Here is a 13,715-nt window from a genome sequence, read left to right on the forward strand (position 1 = left end):
TAGGTAAAATAAATGTCATGTAAAATGGTTCCGATTAAAATGATGTGAATGGTAATAAAATAGTTATTTAAAACAATTAGGGAGGTTTGAGAAGGGTATACAAGTATTTTAGTCAGAGACCCTAAAATTAAAAGACGTCTTTCAAGGTTCGTAACTGCTTTGTTGAACGTGAAGCCGAGTCGGGTCAGTACAGCGGGTCTGGAACCTTCAACTCACGAAGACTCCGACATGGCCCGACTTGTAGCATCATCTCACCTCATCTCAAAATACAGAGTGTCAGAAAGAGAATACTTCTCTGCGATACTGCAAATAAAACATGTTTTTCTTATACCAAGGTTGATATCATGAGCACAACATCTTCAATTCAGAGACTTCACCTCTGTCGACTCACAGTTGAGGTCGACGAGGGGAACCTGAGGAGCAGCTTGTGACGTGTCCGTGATTGTCTGGGAAAATAAAAACTAGCCCTCATCTTCTCCCTGTTCGTCCTTGTTTAACTGTGTTTTCCTGGAGCTGTGTGACGCTCGCTCGCTGGAATTCCTATCAGAGATTTACTGGAGCTATTATAATTACTGAGCTAAACAGGCGAGCTGCTATCAAAACAGCGTGACGTCGGTTAGCGCTGATTCATGACTGTGAAAACGGGAGACGCACACTTGAACAGAGAAGCCAGGCAACACTTTGTTATCAGGGAGGAGAATAACGAGGTCAGCGATGAGCCACTGTGTTACATTAATGAGTTTGCAAGGACACACACACACACACACACACACACACACACACACAGCAGATCACCTAACACTATCTGTCCTCTGTCAGAGTCGGACTGTACTCCTGCTCTGTTTCCCTCTCCGGGCTTCATGTTAGACTCTCTGACAGCCCAGCATTGATTTATGACTCCTGCAAACAGACACAGCCAGCAGACATCGGCGTGCACGCCCCGCGTCCGCGTTGTGTGTTTTTACGCTCACGTGATTGATTATCCCGTCCGTCTCGTCTGTGCCGTTTTTTGAAATGTAATCTCACTGAACAGCATGAAAGGTGTGAGACCCCAGAGGAAACACTCGCCCTCCCTTCAGCCCACGTCTTAGTCTGTGTATCCTCGCCTGTATTGTATTAGCATACCTTTGCTCAGGCATGCTAGGAAAATTGAATTCCCCCCCCCCTTCTTCCTGTAAAACTCTCCCCGGGATTAAACCGTCAGTGTGTGATTTACTGTAACCTCGCTATAAACAGTGTCATCCCTCCGTGCAGCAGTGATTGATGTGCCCCGGCAAGTGTTTTGTGTTTTGCGCCACATTGTCACGCCATCATACATTTCAATTTGCTTACTGCACAATGACAAAAGCGCTGAATACAATGGAGGGTTGTTTGCTCGGCTTGTGGTGAGAATCCAAAAAAAAAGTTTTCCAGGACGGAGCTGAGAGAAGAGAAGATGACTGAGTGACGTAGAAGCCACACGGCCTCATCTAAAGGTCAGACTGATAACGTCTTTGTGTAGACAAATCATGTTAAACAACGTGAAACATCTACAGAGCTTTAAGGTGCAGAATAAAAATATCTCTTTTACTTAAAAACATTATTATGATTGTGAATTTATAATTTTACAATGTTTGTGGGGTTCAAATTATTGTTTTGTTTCTGAAAATTTAATTGGGAAAATGCTAGCGTTAGGGACGTTAACGTCAGCTAGCATTAGGGATGTTAACGTGCTTCCAGGATGTGCTGTATGGATATATTTTATGGTTTTTTTGGGGTTATTTTTACATGTTAAAACAAATCTCCATTAACTTCAGTTGTTTATGCTGCAAACCTGTTTTGCTGTGAAGCTCCAGAAATGATTTATGTGCTACGAAACTTCACCCCTTTCCACTGACCTGAGGATAGATAGTAAGTGAATTTTCATTATTGGGTGAACTGTTCCTTTATGTTTTTTTTTTTTTTCATACAGTCAAAGGTGTTTTTCACAACCCGGCACCCCAACATATGTAGAAAAGCACATTTGAATCAAGCCAATCATGGCTATTTAACTTCAGGTAAAGTGCTACAACAAGAACGTTGTCTGTACTTTCTCCACACTAAACTCTGTCGGTATCAACAAAGAGGAAAAAAGCCGTTGACATGAATGTAAATTACAACCTTAATTTCCTTCCTTAAATTACATGTAGCAGCCAGATAAAAAGATACTGCCTCTGTCGGCCTGCCAGCAGCTTTACAGCGTGCCATAAAGCAGTCCGGCAGGGGGGATTGTGTGGCGTTGTTTAACCCCCACCAGAACCGACAACCACTACCTGGAACACAACTTTTACAACGGCTAGCAAATTGAGAATAGTGATTTTCCTATAAAAGCCCTCAAGAACAGGGGGAGCCTGGATGCAGAGAGTTTAATGAGAAGGTTTGATGGCTATCCCCGTCAAACAGACCGACTTCGCTGCCAAACGCTGTTCTCTCTTTTTTATTTGTGTCGGTGTTCGAGTAACTGATTAAACATACCAGAACCTCGGGGACGAGCTGCCAGCGGTCCCCTCGCCGCCTCCCGAGTGCCGCAGTCGTAAAAACCCGACTTGACAGCGGTCTCGTAAAGCAGACATAATGCTGTCGTAAACATGTCACGACACCTGCCATAAACATTAATGACTGTTTATGAAGGCGGATGATGAATCGGAGGCTCTTCTGGAGGCCGTTCAGCAGGTTGCGGCTGGAGAATCACAAAGCCGTGTTATGATCCAAACTTTGGCAGGCGACTCAAAACAACTCTGTGCTGAGCAGGATGTCGTCCAACGAAGAGTCAAAGCAAAGTCATCAAGTTCAAAGCCGAGCAGTTATCTGATTTATATTTCAATCTGTCATTAATGATAATAAACCTCAGTCTCGCTAATCTCACCGTCTAAATATTGAAAAACACTCAACGCAACACGCCAAACATTTCATCATCATCATCGTCTTCTTCTTCTTCTTCTGCGCTCTCACATGACCAGCTGGTTTGTACGGTGGCTCTGAGGGTCAAAACACAACAGCGTTTAGGAAAATACATTTCACAAAAGACAACCAATGTTGTTGTTTTTTGTCAAATGTTGTGTTTTCCGAACATGAAATGAAATGTTGTTTTCCAAAACGTTGTTGTGTTTCCCCAAAAATTTTGTTGTGTTTTGTGAAATGTGTTTTGTGAAATGTTGTGTTTCCCGAAACATTGTTGTTGTGTTTCTGAAATGTTGTTGTTTTCTAAAACATTGTTGTGTTTTGTGAAATGTTGTGTTGTTTTGTGAAATGTTGTTGTGTTTTGTGAAATGTTGTGTTTTGTGAAATGTTATTGTGTTTTGTGAAATGTTGTTGTGTTTCCCGAAACATTGTTGTTGTGTTTCTGAAATGTTGTTGTTTTCTAAAACATTGTTGTGTTTTGTGAAACGTTGTGTTTCACCCGTCCGGGCCACTGTAGTTTCACCGGGTCAAACACCTTTGCGTAACAAAGTGTCGGGCAGCATGTGTGCGGCTGATGGAAACATGTAACTGCAGACTCACAGGCTCGGCGCTCAGCAGGCCGCGGAGGAACAGATAGCTGTAATCCCACTTTCCCACCAGGCGGTCCAGCATGCCTGTCTGTGGTACTTAGAGATAAACATCGCCGTGCACTCTGCGTGACCCGACACACACCTGCTGAGACAGGCTCTGTCATATAAACACACACACACACACACACACACACACACACACACATAAATGCAGGTGCAAAGACAGCAAAGACTTCTTTATGAGCTTTGTCAAAGTATGAATTATGGCGCACGGCATGACAGTTTGTATTTAAGTGATGTCAGCAGATCCAATGAGGCTATGTGGAACAGATGTATGTGAGCTTTATATACTTTGTGTGCTGTGCTGTCAGACATCCCTGAGGGGACAGTCTAAGACAAATGTGTTGGTAATTTACAAGTGTGCTTAAATACCCATTATTCTCTCCTCTGCGAGCTTTCTCAGGATCTGCTGCGCTCATTTATCATCGGCTACACCGAGTCGACACACACACACAAACGCTGGAAGAAAAATGAGCAGCGGTGCCGGAGTTGTCGCTGTCGGGATTGCGTCGGTGCGGAAGCTTTAAAGGATCATTTCAGTTTATTATGACGTGTTTGGTTGTTTTAGCTGTCAGTGCTATGGGTGATGATGACGTACTCGACAGACTGAGGTCTGGGGGGATGGCGGCTTTGCTACAACAAAGTTTGATGGTACAAGACAACTTTGCTGATTAGAGACTAGCTAAAGCGGAGTGCGTTTTGGCAAGTCTTGCAACTCTGTAGCCATTTTGGCAACGTCCCAGGGAATTTATTACAGGCGAAGAAGTTGACATGTAGTTTTTTCTTAGGCAAGTCAAGTCGAGTCCTTAGTTAAGGCAAGTAAAGTCCCAAGTCCTCTGTCAAAAAATGCTGAAAATAGCTGTAAGCGTTAAAGCATAACTTCCAAGTTTGTCTTTAAAAAGTATATAATAAACTATATATTACTGGATTTGAAAACATCGGCTACATGATGCATCATTCACCTGGAGGCTGGCATGTAAGTGATTTAGGAGAGAGGAGAAAGTAGAAAGAGTTCGCTCGTCTACACAATCACACACTGTTGCAGGCTCTAGGGCGGGCTCCCGTCCAACACGATTGGCTTATATTTGATCTTTGATATCAGACGATTGGCTTTTAGGTAGAAGCGCAGGATGTGTCATACACGTCATATCTTGCATTTCGGACTTTTCGATTCAAAATGCCTTCAGTAACCTGTCTTGCTCTTATAATGTCTGGCTAAAGAGACAAATATTTCCCTCAGGGGGTGGTGGCGACCAAAAACAAAGCTAAAAGAGAACAAAAATTGGACTTTTCAAGGGGCTATTTCAGGTTTAAATAGTTATTCTGCTAACCCTAACCATACAGGCGGCAGTCTGGAAAATTGTTTTGGTAATGGGAATATTTTTGGAAAACAGTGACAGTCTTTTCCCGCTGGTAGGATCACCAGATCAAAAAGTAAGTAACAATAAATGTTTTATTTAGTAAACTAAAGGTATTGCTGCCCTAGTTTTTAAAAAAAATGGGCCGTATTTAAATCTATACAAATGGCAGAAACATGTATCAGTAAATTGATTCTTTTTACTTTTACAGCGTTCAGACCGTATGGTCTATAAGGGATATGCCTCTTTAAATAGCTAATCTTTGAGCTGAAATAGTAGCTGTGTGTGTGTCACTGAGGCCCGGACATGCACTGCCCTTCCCTGCGGCCTGGCAAGCACTTTACAAACAAACGTAAGCAGTTTATTGATAGGGTAATCCTAGACTGATTAATGGCCCAATAATCAGCCGTAACCTGCAATAAATCAGCCGCTGATCAATACGGCCTGTGCTCTGCAGCCGTGGCCAGATCATTACCATGTCACTGTATATCTACCATTAGCCCGGGAAGGGCTGAGTGCTGGAGGAGAGGAAGAAAAAGTGCTTCCTTTCTAATGTGTTGGAAATGGGATTGATAGAGAGGTCATTTTTTTCAAAATTTCATTTGTCTGGCCGCCTGCCTCGCTCTTCTTCCCGCCTGATTAATGACCGAACAGCACAAGCACTGATAAAGATGGAGAGGGGTGAGCAGGATGTTAAATTATGATAATGACAGCACAATTAATGACACTGCGAGACATTATTCTTCAGGCTTTTGGCATATCACAGCTGTTAGTGGTGCCGAAGATATACAGTGTCTTGTTGCTGTTAAAGGTAACTCCTATAGACAGAAACCTGAATCTGATAATCACGACTATATCTGAACGAACATGGTTATCTACCAAAAACAGAAATAAAAACAACCCAGCCAGAATAAATGTTGGTAACTTCACATTTCTTGAGGTTCAATTTTATATTTCATGTCGTGACAACGCTCTGCTTATAGTCTGGTTTGGTTTAGGCATAAACATTTCTTGTATTTTGTCTTAAAATACCTGTTTCTGTCTCCACAAAGCTAGGTGGGCATAAAACACCTCTAGAAATTGTCCCACTGGCGTCACACTTACATTAAAACGTGTTTCCTCGTAACAAATATCCAGTTGTTTCACACTTGCAAATGTTAAAACCGAGTCTCGAACAGCAGTCACTGGCTTGCCAGCCTTCCTGAGGGTAAGAAAGGCTTCATAGCTCTAATAGCTCTTCTCTCCTCTCTGAACCCGTGACGAACATGTGTTGCAAATATGTCGTCTTCATCTGAAACTGTAAAAATCCACACCGGCAACAACGTGTCGGGGTCTTCTTTGTGTTTATAGGCGGATCATAAACCACCTTTATAGGTGCGTACCGCCACCTGCTGCATCGGAGTTACTTGGCCTCAGATTATCAGCTTTATTTAACTGAATTATTGGCCGATACAGATAATATACATTTTCAATCGACTTTGCTTCATTAAAAATAATCACATAACACACATAACAGCCACAGGGGAAGAATTTAAATGCAGGACTACTGGTACTTTCTGAATTATGGCGCCCCCTGTGGTCAAAATCGATATGAGCACCACCAGTAAAGATCTTTGTTTTGGAAGCGAGTGAAAGAAAAACATATTTTTGATACTCACCACTCAGCTGTTTAAAGTACGCATGGCGATGAGCTAATGTATCTTATATGTGACGATGTAAGATTAATAACTGTAATATGACGTATAGGAAAGTTTAGAGAGATGACAGGAAATGGGATGACAGAGAGGAGGGATGACACGCAGCGAAGGTAACACTCATAAATATATATATATTTCATTTTATGACCAGCATCAAGCATAACTATGATAACAGAAATTGCTAATCTTCTTGTCTTGTTTGCTTATATAGGTCATATAGAGGCATCAGTATGAAAACGGGACTGTTTCATAACCAGTTAAACTCACAGTCGAACGTTTAAGTAAATTATCTGAATACTTTCTGCACCGCTGACTGAAATACAGAATCGTCCTTCATGAGTCAGGTGTCACTTTTCTCTCAACTCAACATCCAGTCGGTGAGACTTCAGGCTGCGTTCGAAACGAAGCATCCCTGAAATCAGAGCTCAGATCGGAGGTCACGATTTGGTCGCGGCTCTCCTCAGATCCACGGTGACAGATGGAGAGGGCGGGGTCGCCGAACAAGAGGGGAAATAAAAGGATCAAATCAAACGACGTGAGCCGGAGGAGAGGACGGGTGAGAGGAAGTGAGGATGACAAGGTGCATGCAGAGGAAGAGCATGTGGGGAGATAAGATAGTAAAGAGGGGGGAGGACAGGGGGAGAAGAAGAAGAGAGGTAATTTGAGAGAGAGAGACCAGTGGAAGGGGTTGAGGCAGGGCTGACAGTGGGCCATTCATCCTCCATGCTACAAGAGACAAACTGCTGGCAGAGGAAGACAGCGCCCATAAATCACTCGCTGCACACACACACTCTCACACACACACACACATGCAATCACACAGTAAAACACATCCACGGCCACACACACACACACAGGAATCCACATGTGGACAGAAAACACACGTCTCCGACAGCTTGTTTTAAAATGTCTGTCTCCTTTTTTTACTCTCCGGACATCTGGCGACATTTACTCGAGTACTGCAAGTACGATTTAGAGTAATTGTACTCGGATTTTCTGCTTCTTCTCCACTTTATATAAGAGGTACATATTTTGCTTATTACTTTACTGCATTTATAAAAACATCAGATCAAATACAGTAAATTAATAATGATTAAACCTGTTTTTTCCAACCCCTAACAATAAAGTAGTGGCTACTGCTGGTCAGTTGCCTGAAGCTTCCAACTATAACACTTTACTTACCGCTTTTTAGTCAGTTTTGCATGTTTAGGGTCAGTTTTACAATAAAAAGTATGCAAGGTTAGACGTCAGATTTTCAAAATAAAGCGTCCTCAGAAACATTTCACATATTTTGACATATGCAGTTTGGTTAGGTTTAGGACAAGTTTCTGCCTCATACTTAAACTTAAATACTTGTTTATTCTGCACCTTCCTACAAGCTCTAAATACTTCTTCCTTCGCTGCTTTGGTCACTCTTGTTCTGTTCACATGTAACAAGACAGTTAAAAACCCAGAGTGGTTGTTGAAGGGAAAATAAGGACCAATTATTCCTGTAACCTTTTGGATTTTTCCTCTCGCAGTCCAGTAAAACTTCGCTGCCGGGTTGTTCCTCCCCTCTCCGCCGCGGCCAAGGCCGATCGACACTCTCTCTGCGGGCTCCGTCAGTCACAAACCTCCCAATTTCCCTCCCCCGCCCAGAGAGGGTGAGGAGTGCCAGTTCCTCCTCGCCCAGCCCTGACCTCTGCGCTGACACGCACGCCGTGTTTTGACAGCGGGGCCAAGCGCTGACCACGGCTGCCGGGCAGGTCGGGGAGTGTCTGCAGTCGTGTTTTCACTGGAGGACGTCCTTTTTATTGTTGTTTCAGTGATTATTGAGGTCAGAAACGATTAATTAAAATCAACGGCTTTCATCTGTGGCACAAAAGATACCTCACTGCTAATCCACCTCAAATTACTTCACTGAGATGGATATTAATGGAGACATTTAGTGCTGGTTCAGGCTTTTTTCAAACCTGCCAAGATTTATACTGAATCCTGGGAGACTTGGCCGAATTTAACCACACAGCATACAGACACGCAGTACTGTACTAACTATTTCTGTTTTCCTACATACTCGTCCAAGAAAAGAAAACTTTTAAGAGGGTTTTTTTTGGGGTTTTTTGATACACAAACAACCATTAGAAGGCAGTTAACACGTTGGCTCTAAAGATATCTGCCTTCAGTCTGACACAGTGGAGCTCAACAACAATCACAAAACTCATCTGAAACACATCTGAGCACTCTTTAGTTGAATATTACCTATAATCCACAACATTACACATAACGAGCCCTCCTTGTTCTTTTTAACTGCAGAAAAAACATATAATTATAATGGCAAACATCTGAATGTGAAGAGAAACGATCAGGAAAAATACAGAATAATATCCTTGTGATTGTTTTATATCGTTCCACGTCTGCCTGAGCTGTACTCTTGAGACAAAATACCCTAAAAGTGTTTTCTGCAAACAACTTTCTAAACTTTAAGGTTTGTTGCTCCTCTTTAGAGATCTCCATGCTGTTGATGTCTTTAATAAAGTGACAATCATTATATCAAAAATAATTATAAAAATCCCTCTCCACAGACAAAAAGATGTATGTTTTCAACGTAGCTGTAATCTGCAAAAAATGCCGCACAGCAGTGGTGGTGGCAGCTTATTTTCATGTGTACTTTTTGTTTATAATATTTGATTATTGTACTCACCAAACTAATTGTTGAAGTTTCATTATGTTGTTGTTTGATCAGGTCCTGGAGAGAAAAGCTGTATGAGCCTCTTGATCTTGTTTTAAAAGAAAGATGTAATTTTTTCTTGTAAGATTATTAAATGTAATATGACGACGGTGAAACAACGTAAAGATTTGTTTAAGTAACGTTAGCGTTTGTAAACCTGGGTTGCATGTGTTCTTACAATTTACAGATTCGGTTGCTCGGTAATTTTGTGGATCTGAAGGTAAAGTTATCAACATTCCCTGTTAATGTAATGTCTTCATAACAATAAGCCAACAGGGAGATTTAGCTAAATTAAATGTTGTGTTACAAGCCAGTGGTTGTGCTGCCGTCTGGCAAAAGATACAGACGTATCCGCAGTCGTACCACCAGACTACAGAGCAGCTTCTTTTCTCATGCTGTGACTCCTCAATTCATCCCTCACCACCTTAAGAAAATAGTTTTAGCTATATCGAAATAATCAACCTTCTTGTTGATGGTCATATAGAGGCATCAGTATAACAATGAAACTGTTTTATAACCACTTTAAAGCTCCTGTAGTACATTCATGTTTCTGGACACCTGATACGCGTGATGTTCAATCTCCTTTTAGCTCTGTTTTTGGTCTCCACCCACCTCTGGGGGAGACTTTTTAGCTACTAAATGCCTTACAATGTTACCTAGCTGGTTGCTAACTTTGTCTTTCTTTGTCGCTGGTGCTGAGCTAGCGCACAGTGAGTTCATTAGATTTGTTTTTCAGCTGCCTGCTTTGTCTGAAAACCAAAACAAAGAGCTGAAGGGTGCTAAAATGCTCTGTAGTACAGATATATGTGTAAAACCATAAATAACGGTACGTTTAATTTGCTGTAAACCATGTGTACTCTGCAGAAGCTTGTGAATAGTCCTGTTATGTGTAATGAATGTAAAGACTGCTGGTGTTAAAATATAAGGGGCCTGTATGTGAGCAGTGTGGAGGCTCTCACTCATTGTGTTTACAGCAAACACAGGATATAAATCATTAGTGTGACCGAGGTCATATTTAACCTTAACACAACAGCCCTATAGGCAGCGGCGAGGAGAGCGAATGTGACTCACATTAGCGACGCTGCAGACAGTCGAGGGCATTGTGCTGTGGTAGTGTCACGTGCATTGTGTATGTGTGACGGTAATAAATGAGAAAAAACGGAGAGGCAGAAGTTAGAAAAACCGAAGATATATTTCTCCAGGATTAAAAACAAACAAGCAGCATCTCAAGAGACTAAAGAACAAAGTAGAGAATTAATAATTCCCATTACGGCCTCGGGGTCTTAAGATAGAGCCTCATAAATCGAGCTGCATGTGATCCATCTTTGCTCTTCAACTACACGAGGAGAGTGGTTTTTTTTATAAACGCACCAAAGAAATACGAGAAGCATTTTGCTGAGATGAAGTGCGTCCAATGAATAAAAAGCTTTAAAATAAGGACAAATGAAATGATTTTGAACCAGACATCATTTTCAGTTTCTCCCTGTGTGCTCCTTGTTTCTCCTTCTTTAATCTGGGTCAACGATTTCCCTTCTTGACCTTCTCTTCAGTTGCCTTCAAACACATGTGAACCGGCCGGGGTAGGGTCACGGGCGGAGAGGTCGAATCTACAGAGAGTAGTTTTTCCAACTCGCCTCCTTCACCCGTCAGGATGCAGCTATCTCTTCTCGTCCCAAAGGGGAAGAGGAAGAAACTCAGTGCAGCGAAACTCCGCCATGATTTATTTGGCAGTATGACTCATTAAAAAGCTTAGCATACCTAGCATACTCAGCGTTAGCTTGAACTTCCCCTAATCCAAGAAGAGCAGGAAGGAGTCAAAGCCCTGAGGAAGAGTCAGGCTTTGAGGCACTGAGCCAAAAATCACTTGTTGCCGAGGTATTTACCGTGTTGAGACCCGTAAACACACGTTTCAGCGTGTGGACGGATTGCACAAAGTTGGGGTTAGACTTCAAACGGTCAGTTAAATGTGCTACAAGTGGTCTTTGACTGATCGGTTGTTTGTCCCGCAGCGTCACTTGTTTATGAGCGCAGTTAAATCAAACTCCCGGTTCACACCTTGCCCGCCAACAGGAAAGACTTTGTGACTGTTTGCCAGCCAATTACAGGACTCAAACGGAGAGGCATTAATCAGATCTTTAGCACGGTGGCAGACATCAGATTGCAGAAGCCTGCAAAACAAATATGTCACTGTCAGTGAGGCCATGCAGCAGGCATTTAGGGGATTGCATTAAGTCGATGGCTCAGCTGCAAGCTAAGCTAATGTGGAACAGGGGCCTCTGGGAACTGTTTGCCGTGGTGGGAGGCGGAGGGGGAGAGTGTGGAGGAGTGAAGCTGCTTCATTCTCTCATCCCTCATTTTTCTATCTCTTCTTAATTCTTTCTGTCTATTTTCCACCTTTTGTCTGTTTTATTTAAGCCGACAGGCTGAACTGGAGGGCGTGGGATGGCCGGTGGGAAAGAGGATGAGAGAACAGTGTAAGAAGGGAGGAGACAGATGAAATGAGATAAAGACGAGCAGCATGGTGAGCTGTAATGAAAGAAAAAGAGGACGTAGAGCGGTTGAAGGAGGAGAGGAAACAAAGAGCAAGACAGCGCTAAGTGAAAAACAAAGAGGAGTTCAGTATATTTGTGTTTCTGTACAGATGAAGGGCCTTTGTGGCTTCTCTCGTGTACTGAACTTTGTGACGAGGATCATGATTTGTAGTGGAACGAGTGTGAATTTAACCATTAAGATCATTGGATTGCCACCATGGCCTCCTCCTGGCTGCATCTAGCTGCCTCCCTGATCGCTCTCCAAGCACTCTGCGCCTTTTACTTTGACCTTTTTAGAGGTAAACAAGTACACTGCTGCACACTTTCGGACATTTTCCAAGTCGAGAAAGTCGCAGTTTGTCATAAAACGAATGAAATATAAGGCTGTAAAAGTACGTAATTATAAAGACTACACAGCCAGTAGTCGCGTTAGTGACGTCGTCTCGTGAACGGTCACCAAAACCCTGTAACTTGAACACTGTAGAGCTGCTCCTGAATGTTAGCAGCTCACAAAACTGACCAACTCTCACTTTCACATAACTCTAGCTGTCAATATGAGTGGATTTATTGTGATTTTCATCTTTTTTAGTACCTTTCTGTGCCGAGGTGGCGGCCATGTTGTTGTTGTTGGTGACGATATTTGACTTTAACTAAGACAAACTGCGACTTTATTGACTTAAACATCATATGTGTGATTCTCGGCACGATTCAAACGGGATCAAAAATGTATTTCTGTCCCCGTTGACGACTGTACGGTGTCCCGTGAGGTCCACTGGAAGAGGCGTGACTTCGGCTCTCTGCGTGAAATCACATGAAATTTGCTTCCTCCGCACTTTCACATGCAAATTGGCCATTTTCACCTGCAGTATGAGTGTAAATCTCACACGTGGAAGCTTTAATGTGTAAAAAGAGCTTCCCTGTAAAGTATTACAGTAGACTAACGTGCATACTAACGCCCTGCCCTCAGCGTATATAGAGCTTATCGAACTTATCAGTGATTAAATGAAAGTGTAAGTCTTAAATGAAGCTTGTATCAGTGATGTCACCTCGGCAGTCAAAGTGGGAGTTTATGGATCAATAGCTGTCGCTGCTCAGGAGTCCTGCGATCTGTAAAGCCTGCTTAAAAAGATTATGACTGCACTGCTGTGGGTGTCGGGCTGCTGTGGTTATGCATTGCGGGTGTGTGTGTGTGTGTGTGTGCGCATGAGGAAGAATAAATTACAGGGTAATGATATTAAAAGCACAAAGTCGTTAAGATGCCAAGTTAAGACACAATAAATCCAGTCATGGCTTCTACAGCCTGTCCCCACACTGGGTAATTAAATTAGATTTATAAGCCATATTACATCAGTGCGAGATACTTCATCCACCCTCAGCTCCTGCACCGTCCCTCCATTTTGTCCCGCTTTATTAGACGACCTGACAGCCGGCGAAAAATATGGTGGAATGTTTCAGGTCCCGGGCTGCGAGAGCTCTGCACAGGGGCACTCTGTCTTTGGCGGTGTCAGTCGTGTCCACTGATAATATATTAAGCGCTCCACTTCTCTGCAGAGCGGGGTAGTAGCAGGGCTGCCTGTGACACACTCAAACAGCTTTATCATCATCCACAGTCATTGTTAGCACCGCTTTACTGCTGCTGCTGCTGCTGCTGCCGCCTCCACCTCATCCCAGGCGTCTGCACCCTTCTTCACCTCCTGTCAGATACTTGTTGAGCACACGAGGAAGAAGGTTTTGGATGTCAACGCAGGATGTTATGGTCCCTTTAAGTAGCAAGGTGGAAAGTACGGGTGTGGAGGCCGAGGTGGTGGAGAATCCAGATCTCCACCCTCCTGGACTTCAGTCCTACGTACCGT

Source organism: Pagrus pagrus (assembly GCF_965226575.1).
Source record: "Pagrus pagrus genome assembly, chromosome: 19".
Lineage (NCBI taxonomy): Eukaryota > Metazoa > Chordata > Actinopteri > Spariformes > Sparidae > Pagrus > Pagrus pagrus.